A 12,182-nucleotide genomic window follows, 5' to 3' on the forward strand; every position below is an offset into this window, starting at 1 on the left:
ACGCTAGCGGAAAAATCTTCTCCAGTTTGTTGGTGATAACAAAAATATTACTTTCCATTCGTGTCAGATTTTCTTCTTTTAATGTGGTGGCACATAAGTCTTTGAAGAACAAACTGATCTCTGCTATTGGTTTCCATATGTTTTCAGGTAAACCAATAAAAGCAATTGAAAGTAATTGTTCCATGAAAACATGACAATTATGACTTTTCATTCCATGCAAGATTCCTTGTGTCATATCAACCCTCTTTTCCAAATTTGAGGCATATCTATCAGGCATCTTCAAACTTTGAACCCACTCACATATTTGACGCTTTTGGTCCAACTTGAATTTAAATCTATCCTTGGGTTTAAGAACATTGCCGTTGGGCCCCTGCTGTAAGTGTAATTCTCTGCGGTTGCAATATTCTGGTAAGTCAAGTCTGGCCTTAGGATTATCCTTTGTTTTACCGGTGACATCCATAATTGTATTGAACAAGTTGTCAAAATAGTTCTTCTAAGTATGCATGACATCAAAATTATGTGTAAGTAAATTATATGACCAATATTCTAACTCTCAAAATATACTTTGCTTAGTTCAGTTATGCGAAACTCCATATGCATCAAGCCTATACAATCGTTCCTCGCTGGCTTTAGGCAAATTCTGAACTATTTTCCAGACGTCATGACCAGACAACCTTGGAGGTGGACCATCATATTCCCTTCTATTCCTTCATGATCAGGTGGCAAGAAACAACGATGATAATCAAACCATGAATTTTTCCTGCCATGTCTCAATGTGAAAGATTTTATTTTTTTCATCCAGTATGGACAAGCTAGATTTCCAGATGTCATTCACCCAGAAAACATTCCATAAGCAGGAAAATCATTAACAATCCACATTAGATATGCACATAGATTGAAATTCCGTTTAAGAGAGATGTCCCAAGTTTCAACCCCTTCATGTCAAAAAATTTGAAGTTTATCAATCAAAGGTTGCAAGTAGACATCTATTCCGCTTTTTGGATTACGCAGGCCAGGAATAACATAATTCAAAAATATATAGGGACTAGTCATCAACAGTTCAGGAGGAAGATTATAAGGAGTGATAAATATAGGCCAACATGAATATGGCGCACCACCAACTAAAAAAGGAGAGAACCGATCCGCACATAATCCAATCGAATGTTTCATGGCTCAACTGCAAAATATGGATAAGTTGCATTAAAATGTTTCCAAGCCTCTCCATCAGATGGATGACACATAACACCAGTGGGCCTTCTATTATCACTGTGCCATCTCATATGAGGAGCTGAGCTGTTTGAAACATACAACCTTTTCAACCTTGGTATAAGAGGGTAATAATGCATTGCCTTAATAACAATTTTATTTTCAGTAGAACCACACTTATATCTAGAGTGCTGACAAAACTTACAGAACTTTAGCTTAGCATTTTCCTTAAAGTATAACATGCAGCCATTTTCACAACAATCAATTCTAACCGAGGAGAGACCTAACTTCGACACCAGTCTTTTTTCCTTACAGAAAGAATCAGGAACCTCCAAGCCGGAGTCAACTAACTCTTTAATAAGATCTATTATTGAGTCCATTTCTCCTTCAGCAATATTCCAGTTAGATTTAATACTTAATAATCTAACAACAATAGACAAATAAGAGTGCGAACACCCATTAAACGAAGGATGACTAGCAGTATGCAATTCTTTGTAGAAATTGCCCGCTTCGCTATTAGGAACATCTTCAACATTTTCCCTAAACTTAACCCCGTGTTGCATCCCAAAAGCATCGTTCACCATTTCTGTCATCCTAGTAGCTTGATATTCATTATGCCTTGCAGGCCTACTACTTTCTCCAACAACAAAGTTATTTTGCGTAACATCCCCATAAATGCAATGCAATCTTAAAAAGTCCTCGTGAAACCCCTTTCTATAAAGATGTTCCTTTGCATCTTCTTCACTTATAAGATTTATCCCATCACATCTAACACAAGGACAACGAATAATTCGATAACGTGTTCACATATGAAGTGTCTTAGCACGTTCAACAAATATTTTGACACCTTCAACAAATTCCTCCCTAATACCCATTCGATTATTATTATTCCATTGATATATCCAGCTGTAATCAGGTTCCATCTACACAATCAATCAGATTCAACTAATTAGATCAAGTCACAAAAATTTAACCAATTTCAAGCAACTAAGTCACCAACCAAACCACATTCAAAATAAAAAAACTCTTTGAAGTTCCTACACTTAACCATTTTCAAGCAACTAAGTATCAAAATAAAACCACTTTCAATACACAAAATCCCCTTCAAAGTCCCTAAACTTAACCATTTTCAAGCAACTAAGTATCAAAACAAAACTATATTCAAAACAAAAAAATTCCCTTTAAAGTTCCTACACAACCATTTTCAAGCAACTAAGTCACTTATCAAACCACATTCAAAATAAAAAAATACTCTTTAAAGTTCCTACACTTAACCATTTTCAAGCAATTAAGTCTCAAAACAAAACCACATTCAAAACAAAAAAATCCCCTTTAAAGTTCCTACACTTAACCATTTTCAAGCAACTAAGTCTCAAAACAAAACCACATTCAAAACAAAAAAATCTCCTTTAAAGTTCCTACACTTAACCATTTTCAAGCAACTAAGTATCAAAATCAAACCACATTCAAAACACAAAATTCCCTTTAAAGTTCCTTCAATTAACCATTTTCAAGCAACTAAGTGTCAAAACAAAACCACATTCAAAACACAAAATCTCCTTCAAAGTCCCTAAACTTAACCATTTTTAAGCAAGTAAGTCTTACAACAAAACCAAATTCGAAACAAAAAAATCCTCTTTAAAGTCCCTAAAGTTAACCATTTTCAAGCAACTTAGTCTAAAAAAAAAACCACATTCAAAATAAAAAAATCTCCTTTAAAGTTCCTACACTTAACCATTTTCAAGCAACTAAGTATCGAAACAAAACCACATTCAAAACAAAAAGTCTCCTTCAAAATCCCTAAACTCAACCATTTTCAAGCAACTAAGTCTCAAAACAAAACCACATTAAAAACAAAAAAATCCTCTTTAAAGTCCCAAAACTTAACAATTTTCAAGCAACTAAGTATCAAAACAAAACCACATTCAAAACAAAAAAATCCTCTTTAAAAGTCCCTAAACTTAACCATTGTCAAGCAACTAAGTCACCAAACAAACCACATTCATAACAACAAAATTCCCTTAAAAGTCCCTACACTTAACCATTTTCAAGTGACTAAGTCACCTAATAAACCACATTCAAAATAACAAAATTTCCTTTAAAGTACCAACCAAATGATACAAGTTCAAGTTCACAATACAAGAAACAAGCAACAACAAGACCAACAAGATGTCAACAACAATGCTAGTGAATCGAACAAGGCCTCACACGGCTTCACTAGATTTTAATATGAACAATAACAAGAAGATAATAGTGAATCGAATAAGGTCACACACGTCTTCACTAGACTTCAATATGAAAAATAACAAGGTTTCATTATAACAATTTAGAGAGAAGTCAACTTACCTTAGCTTGACCTAAATTAAAGTGAAAGAGATAAGTGGGTCACCGAAAAAATAGCAAAGCAATCCTTTTCCTGAATTCGGATTCTGTCAAACGGTAACATCAAATTCCAAGCAACCCATTAGGCTAGTAGAATTAAAAAAACTGGATCATTATGCAAAATAACAAAAATCTTGGCATCCTTATTTTCTCGTAGTTTAGCTTAAAATCACCATACACAAACCACCAACATACTAAAGCTACAACGGAGTATCAACAAAAATAAACCCTAAATTACTTGCTAAAACACACAAAGAGGGGAACTTTTAGCTAAAATTGAATCTTAAACTAACTAAAAGGAAATTTCTTGAACAAAAATGGAATCGTGATCTAACTAAAAGGAAATTTATGTAATGAATCATAATAACTAAAATTGAATCTTCAACTAACTAAAAGAAAATTTCTTCAACTAAAATTGAATCTTGAACTAACTAAAAGGAAATTTCTTGAACTAGAATTGAATCTTGAACTAACAAACTAAATTTCCATTACTTTTTTAACTGTCAACTAACTATAATTATGTAACGAAGCATAATAATTAGAACAAATATGAAAAATATATACCCTAGTGGAAGTAAGTCCAAATGTATTGAGAATATTTATTATTTGTATGATTTAACAAGAAGCATGAAAATGGAAGTAAGTCCAAATGTATTGAGAATATTTATTATTTGTATGATTTATTATTTCTCTCCAAACTCGTGATTAAACCTCCAAGAAATACCCTAGTGGAAGTAAGTCCAAATGTATTGAAATTCAATTCCAAAACAAAGAAGATTTCCTTTATGGTCAATATCACATCTACCCTACAAAGGTCAAATAAATATAACTTTGGACGTTTGGCATGGACTGATGACAAGCATTATGTTAGAATTCCTATTGCTGTGAGGAAACAAGTATAAAGAATATTTACACTGTCATTAATTTTCTTTTATATTCTCAAAGCTTAACGCATCTACGACACGGTCCTTATGTTAAATATCCTTAAGGACAGTGTCGTAGATGCGATAAGCTTTGAGAATATTTATTATTTGTATGATTTAACAAGAAGATTTCCTATAATCTTTAGGGTATTTATATTTTGTTGTCATAGATCAGATAAAAGCTTAACCCTGTTTTGCCAAAGAAAGTCGTGACGACGTACCAAAGAGTGATGTTCTTGAGTATTGAAATTATTTCAGAAATACCCCTCCATCCATACATGGCTCAAAAATACCCTTGCAACTTACAGTTTTTTAAAATCATCATTAAAAACTCAAAAAATGATCAGAAATACCTTTCAAGTATTGAAATTGGTTCAAAAATACCCTCCATCTACCTTTATGGATCAAAAATACCCTTGCAACTAATGGTTTTTCTAAATCATAATTAAAAATTTTGGTAAATGCGTGACAATTTTCTATTGAATAAAACTAAATTAGTTAAAATGTTAATTCCAATTCGGACTCAACTAAAACTACCTAATCTAAACCCTACAAATCAATCATAATTTTGATCGGTGAATGGTGTGATGTGCGTGGTATGAAGTGGTATCGCACGAAAAATGCACTTGTCAGTGGTTGCAATACAATTTGATGTATATAAACAAAAATAGTAACAATAATCTTGGAAAAATTATAGTATTTTCTTAATACAAACTAAATGTGTCAGGTAAATTGAAATGATGGAAGTAACAAGATAGTGGAGAAAATTGAAGGAAAGGTGTCTGTAGACATATAAAATTCATACAAAATTTGAGTTTAATTCATTATCACTTGGGTTGATTAACTAATTTGGGCCCTACAAATTAATTAGTCCATTTTATTAAATTCAAGCCTAAGGTCCATTACACTTTGGAGCCCAAACCCATGCCACGTGTTAGGGTGACTTGGCATCCCCGTCAAATTAAAGACCAACAAGGTGACTCCACAAGTCCAAATGATGTGGAAATCTCATTCAAATTCAAGAACCAGTCAAAAGTCGCCAAATGTCAAAGTGACATATGTAACGCCCCGATTCCCATGAACCGAAATACCACACGGTGCTCGTGACCTCGAGGGACCACAAGCTAACCCTTCACTGATATCTGTATCTGTTCACTACATAATATAATACGATAAATGTGGAAACTGACTAAATCTGTCCATAAGGTTCAAACATCTAAATATACAGTACTGAAAACTAAATATCAATAAATCTGTCTGAAAAGCCTCTACACTGTCTGAACTGTGGAGTTGAAGGGACAATTCCCCAACTAACTCCATCTACTAAATCATCAAAACACTAAAATAGAATATCTTCGGATTATGAGGACTCACTGCTGCACCCACTGCTACAAGATCTGACAGCTAAATATACTCTGAATCTCGCTCTTCTGAACCTATGATGGGGAAAACACCATAGCGCGAATGCGTCAGTACAAAGAATGTACCGAGTATGCAAGGATAGGGTAAGGTCAAATATAAGGCTTATGCATAAACATGACAATCTGAATAATATGTATTCGCTGGAATAAACATATATAGAAACTCTGCAGTTACCAATTTTGAAACATGTCTGATCAACAATACACACATGGATGCATAAAGTACAACTGAAATCATCATGACACCGAATGTTACATTTTGAACGCTGACACCCAAAACTAATAATACTGACAATAAGATACTGAGTATTTGAAGCTACTAGAGCATATTGCTGATATTTGATATTCAACTTCACAAACTCTGGAACATTGAACAACTGAATCTGAGATCAACCATCATCTAGTAGGAAGTATCTATACTCAATGATAATGATAATGGGTAAATAAGTTCGAGATCAACCCTCATCTCGCAGGAAGTCTCTCTACTCAATGATAATGATAGCAATACTGGGAGTCCTGTATCTGACAGCCTCAACTTCTGCACATTAACTGAGTTCTTTTCTGAGACTGTTACTGAAACTGTGGGACTGATCATTTAACCGACATGCCCCACTTACCACAAGTGGGATCCAACCTGTACCCCAGCTGAAAGGGTGTCAATACCGCGCCACCAGTAAAGTCAACTACATAGAACCCTCTACTATCAGGACCTCAAACGAGAATGGTGGGACCCTCTACTCGTAGGACAACCACCTCATCTAACCCTCTACTTGCAGGATAGATGTCTCAACCTATGCTGGCGACGTAGTTCTGGAGCATAAGGATTCCTACCAGGAATCAAACCCTCTACTCGCAGAATGTTTCCATCCTTAGCTCGCTCGGTGATGAATCCTACTCCTAACTGGTAGACATTTAACTGGTTCTTAAGTATACTCAACTGAACTGAATCTGTTCTCACATTATGATACTTTATCAATATGACAGAGTTCGCTTGATTTTGTTCTCTGATGGAGTATTTCTAAATGCCACTTACTTTTAAGATAAGCTTACTATCTCACAAAATGTATAGAGGTCTGTAACGAAGTGAATTGATATGTAAGATTTCAGAGCTTCATGTCCCGATTATTCGATAAAGAATGATTTTCGAGATTACTGAGTTTTCCCCCAAGTTTTGAAACTAACCGGGAGTTTATTGTTTATCGCTCGGAGATTACCGTGAAACTGACTCGGCTCTAGACCAGCAGACTATTTCGGGCATACGTACCCCCAGCACACAATAGAATAAAGTAACACAAGATAGATAACTCATACACAACATGCCCATAGGCCATCATACGCAACACATAATTAAGGACTTCATACTTAGCAAATCTAATGGCCTCGTTTCTTCATATAAGCATCCAATCGAACACGTGGGGAGCATGTTTTTGGTCCACAGCAAATACTACGCACAAACATCATAGTTACCTCAAAAATTCATCATGGCATTCCATCATACACCCATAACGCACCACAAATTCAAAAAATCAACTATCCATAGGAACAAATCATGAATTTATCTTTTAAGACCTAATGAACTACAATGCATAGTTTCCTATTCTCTTAAATATTTTGTCAAACATATGGTAGACATAAGTTAAGCATATGGATATGGCATGAAATCATAATTTGGATAACAAACATGTCAAATACTTAAATTCTTCTTCACATAGGCATTTTAGCAATCATCTTACATGCACCATTTAGGGCATATGTTTAATGCTCAATTTCATGCACCACAACACCATCATCCTTCAACTTCAACATCCACATTTCTCAATTTATAATCCAACTCACATTTAGAAAATATTTGACATATCAATCAATAGTAGGGATATATAATTCCTAATAACAGTTATCAAGTCATAACAAGAAAATAATGGAATAATAGTATAAATCAAGGCTTAATAATTTAAATCATCATATATTCATAATCAATTAATTTTGGACCTATTATGTTATAAAAACAAAATCTCTAGTCTCTTAGGTATTTTCACAAACACCTTACATGCACTTCTTAGGCATAGTTGGATTCATCAAGATTACAAGTATTCAATCACCCATTTCATATATTTATACATCACACACCACCATAATTTCCACAAACATACAAAGATCCCTTCTTGGATATCATCAACTTCAACAACATAATCACCAACCATCACACAAATACTACACACATATACTTCAAACAACACACATAATCATCCCACACATATATCTCAACCATCATGTGAATACTACACACATACACAATGAAAATTTAGAAAGTATAATCATATATATATACACACACACTCACATGTATCTTGAGCCTTTGAAAAAGGATTTGTGGGCTCTATGGATGAAAGGAGCCCATAGATAAACACTTTCATACCTTAGATTTTGTAGCCGAAGAGATTGACGGAAGCAATTCACGAAGCGAAGCCTTGAATCAATTTTCCCCCAATTGGAACCCTAACCCTAACTCCTCTTCTTCTTCTCTCTCTATATGTATACATATATTTTGAGAGAGAGATATAAGAGAAATGAGAAAAAAATGAATGACAATTCTCAGCTCAAAGGGGGTATATATAGAGGGTTACCATAATGGGAAATGACCAAAATATCTTTAAAAATCAATTAATGTAAAATCTGCCCTTCAGTGATCTATCCGATAGGCTGAAGTAAATTGGTCATAACTTTTTACTCCGATGTCCAAATTGGATAAAACCACTTTCATTGGAAATAAGACTCTCATGGATTTCCGTTGATATATAGCATCTCATACAGTTCATTATGTACAAGGAGTTATGATCATTTGAAGTTGACAAAAAAAAATTGCCTGGCTGCAGTATTTTGTTTCCCTGCACATTTTACTGTTCACAGTTCTATCGAAATGGTCGTAACTCATCGCTCGAGTGTCCGTTTGGGTGATCCATATATTGTTGGAAATCTTATTCGATGCTCTACAAAATGGTGGGTCGAAATCCAAGAAATGACATACAAAAAAATTATTAATCATTCTCGAAGATAGGATCCCAACACATTTATGCACAAAATTTCAACAAAATTTTTTTTGGGGTATTACACATATTTCGGCAATCACAAGCAACCAGGTCTGCTCTCTACAACTATAAATAGGGGGTAACATAACATTCTAAAGGACATTTGGAAAAGAGGAATTTGACAAGCATTGGGAATGTCGGCATTAATATCAAGTTCTTGCAAGGAGCAATCAGCAGAGTTCTTTCCGGAGATTATTCCAAAGCGACAAAACAGTTTCTAACATTCCCGACAATTGAAACACGTCTCTAGGAGTCCAAATCATCCAATAATTTGAGAAACACGCTACTGAAGGCCCTCAGATCATTTCTAAGTTTAGGAAAGAAGAATCAAGAGAGTTACGAAATTGTACTCACAAGATTCATTTAAATAAAATTACTCTTTTTTATTTATTTTATTTTTGCTTGCAGTTAATTTTCAGCACCATAAAAATTTATTGCCTACAAATTTTGGCATGCCCAGTGGGACCGGTTCTGCTCTTCATCTCTTCCTCCTGTAAATTGAAAGCTACAAAAACAATGTTACTTGTAAGGGTTCTACTGCTGCATCTGCTGACCTTAGTTGTGTTAGAACAATTACTTGGCAAAAGTTCAAGGCTGGTGGCCTGGATGAATCTGAATACTTCACTTTTTTGGAGGTGGCAAAAACCAATAACTCTCGTGTGACGACTGCTAGGGGCAATCTTGCATCCATGTTCTTTGGTGAACTTTATCTAAGTGGATTAAACTTTGATAAACCTGAAGATTCAACGGATTCTCCAATTTCAATGAAGGTCAATGCCTTAATGGCTGACTCAACTGACATTGATGAGAAATTCGCAATGATAGATCAAACCATTGAAGCCCTAACGAAGTCAGTTGATGATAACAATATTCATATCGCTCAACTCATGAACAAACTAGAGGCCTATGAGCCAGGAGATTCGAGTCACGTCCCTACTTCTCTACCCAATTTCACTCCACAGGACAAAGATGTTGAGGAATTATCTGCTAAGTCTAAATTTTAGAAGAAAAAATAATCTATTTTGATTGCGGCTTTATCTGTCCAACAGTTGGAAGACATGATAACAAACACCATCGGGGCTCAATATGGTGAAGCACCACAGAGTTCGTTGTATTGCTCCAAGCCTCACACAAGTCGAATTGATTGTCTGCCCATGCCAACGGCTATCAACCACCAAAGTTGCAACAATTTGATGGAAAGGGAAACCCAAGGCAAAACATTGCCAACACATGACGATCTCTTGGTAAAATAGTTTGTTCATTAATTAAAGGGGAACACATTTGACTGGTATATTGACTTGGAGCATGGGTCAATTGATAGTTGGGAGTAGCTCAAGAAGAAATTTCTCAATTGATTTTACAGTAACTGTGAGCATGATAGAGTTAACAGGAACTAAGCAAAGAAAGGATGAGCCTGTAATGAATTACATCAATCGATATAGATCATTGAGTTTGGACTGTAAAGACCACCTTTCTGAAATATCTGCGGTAGAAATGTGCATTCAAGGAATGCATTGGTGCCTCTTATACATACTACAGTGAATTAAACCGCAAATATTTGAAGAGCTGGCTACATGAGCACACGACATAGAGTTAAGCATCCCAAGTCATGGGAAGGCATCCCCTTTTATTGACCCGATGAGAGAGAAATGAGAGTTCAAGAAAGGTATGACCTCAAAGACTAAAGAGTCTATGACAATTAAATAAACTTCTGTGAAGATCACAACCAAGAAAAAGGTGAAGAAAGATAAAGGCTCGAGGTAATATCCAAGAGTGGATAAACGTCGTCCAACCTTGAAAGAATTAGAAGCTAAGGTTATCCATTTCCAAATTCAGATGTACCTATGATACTGGATGAATTGATAGTCAAGAAAATGATTGATCTTCCTGAATCAAAACGGTTGGAGGAAATCAATAAGGTCAATGATCTCAAGTACTGCAAGTATCATCGCGTTGTTGGCCATCCAACGAGAAAGTGCTTTATCTTGAAGGAGAAAATCATGACGCTAGTAAGTAAAGGAAAAATCATCATCGACATGGATGAAATACTAAAGGCAAATTATGCTAGTATCATTCCCGAGAAGAAGGAATGTTCAATGTTGAAAACTATGCCAAGCTCAATCTTCTTGCAATTTGGGAGCTTTGAGCTGGTTGAAGTGATTTTCCAAGGAAGACTCTTAAAGGCTCATTGGGAATAGACAACAAAGATAAAGGTAATAATGATGATATTTGGACCTTGGTTTCTCGTAAGAAAAGGAGACACCAGGCGGTTCTAAGAATACGACTTCCTAATCCAAGAGTGATAAATAGTAATGTGGTGCATCTACGACCACCAAAAATTTTTAAGTTTGATACTAGCAAGAAGATTGATGGTGCATTGTCACGGAAGGACCGAAGGCCTATTACATTGTATGAGTTCTTTCCGAAAAAATTTCTTAAAGATAGTCAAATTGGTGCCACTTATGTAATTTCCAACACAGAGGAAGTAAAGGAAAGCAAAGGAGGGAATTGTCCAACAATAACACAAGAATTTCATGTTAATAGAGAAGTTGCATCATGTTGTGCTGTAAATTCCTTCATGGATGATGATTTATTGTTAGGGTCTAAACTACATAATAAACCTTTGTTTGTGTAGGGCCTATTCGAGAACAACATCTCAATCGCATATTTATCGATGATAGTTCGATAGTCAATATCATGCCAAAGACAGTGCTCGAAAGGCTTGGAATCTCTATTAATGAATTGTCCAAAAGCAACATAACGATTCAAGGCTTCAATCAAGGAAAACAACGAGCCTTGGGAAAGATTCACGTAGGATTATCCATTGGCGACATGACATCAAACGTTTTGATTCATGTTATAGATGCTAAAACATCATCAACTTGCTTCTTGAATGCCCTGGATGCATGAAAATGTAGTGGTGTCATCTACTTTGCATCAATACATAAAATATGTAAAGTATGGTAAAGTAGTCAAAATTAATGTGGATATCAATACTTTCATTGAGATAGAGTCGTACTTTGAAGATGCAACATTTTACTTGGATTCTTGTGAATTGGGTATGGAGAAACCAACACTAGCCAACCCAACTAATGTTGTTGTAAAAGAAGTAAAGGTTCAGCGGGCTACTGTCAAGATGCCTAAGGAGAGAATTGAAAAATTCT

This window comes from Capsicum annuum, chromosome 4 (genome assembly GCF_002878395.1).
Source record: "Capsicum annuum cultivar UCD-10X-F1 chromosome 4, UCD10Xv1.1, whole genome shotgun sequence".
In the NCBI taxonomy this organism is placed as follows: Eukaryota; Viridiplantae; Streptophyta; class Magnoliopsida; order Solanales; family Solanaceae; genus Capsicum; species Capsicum annuum.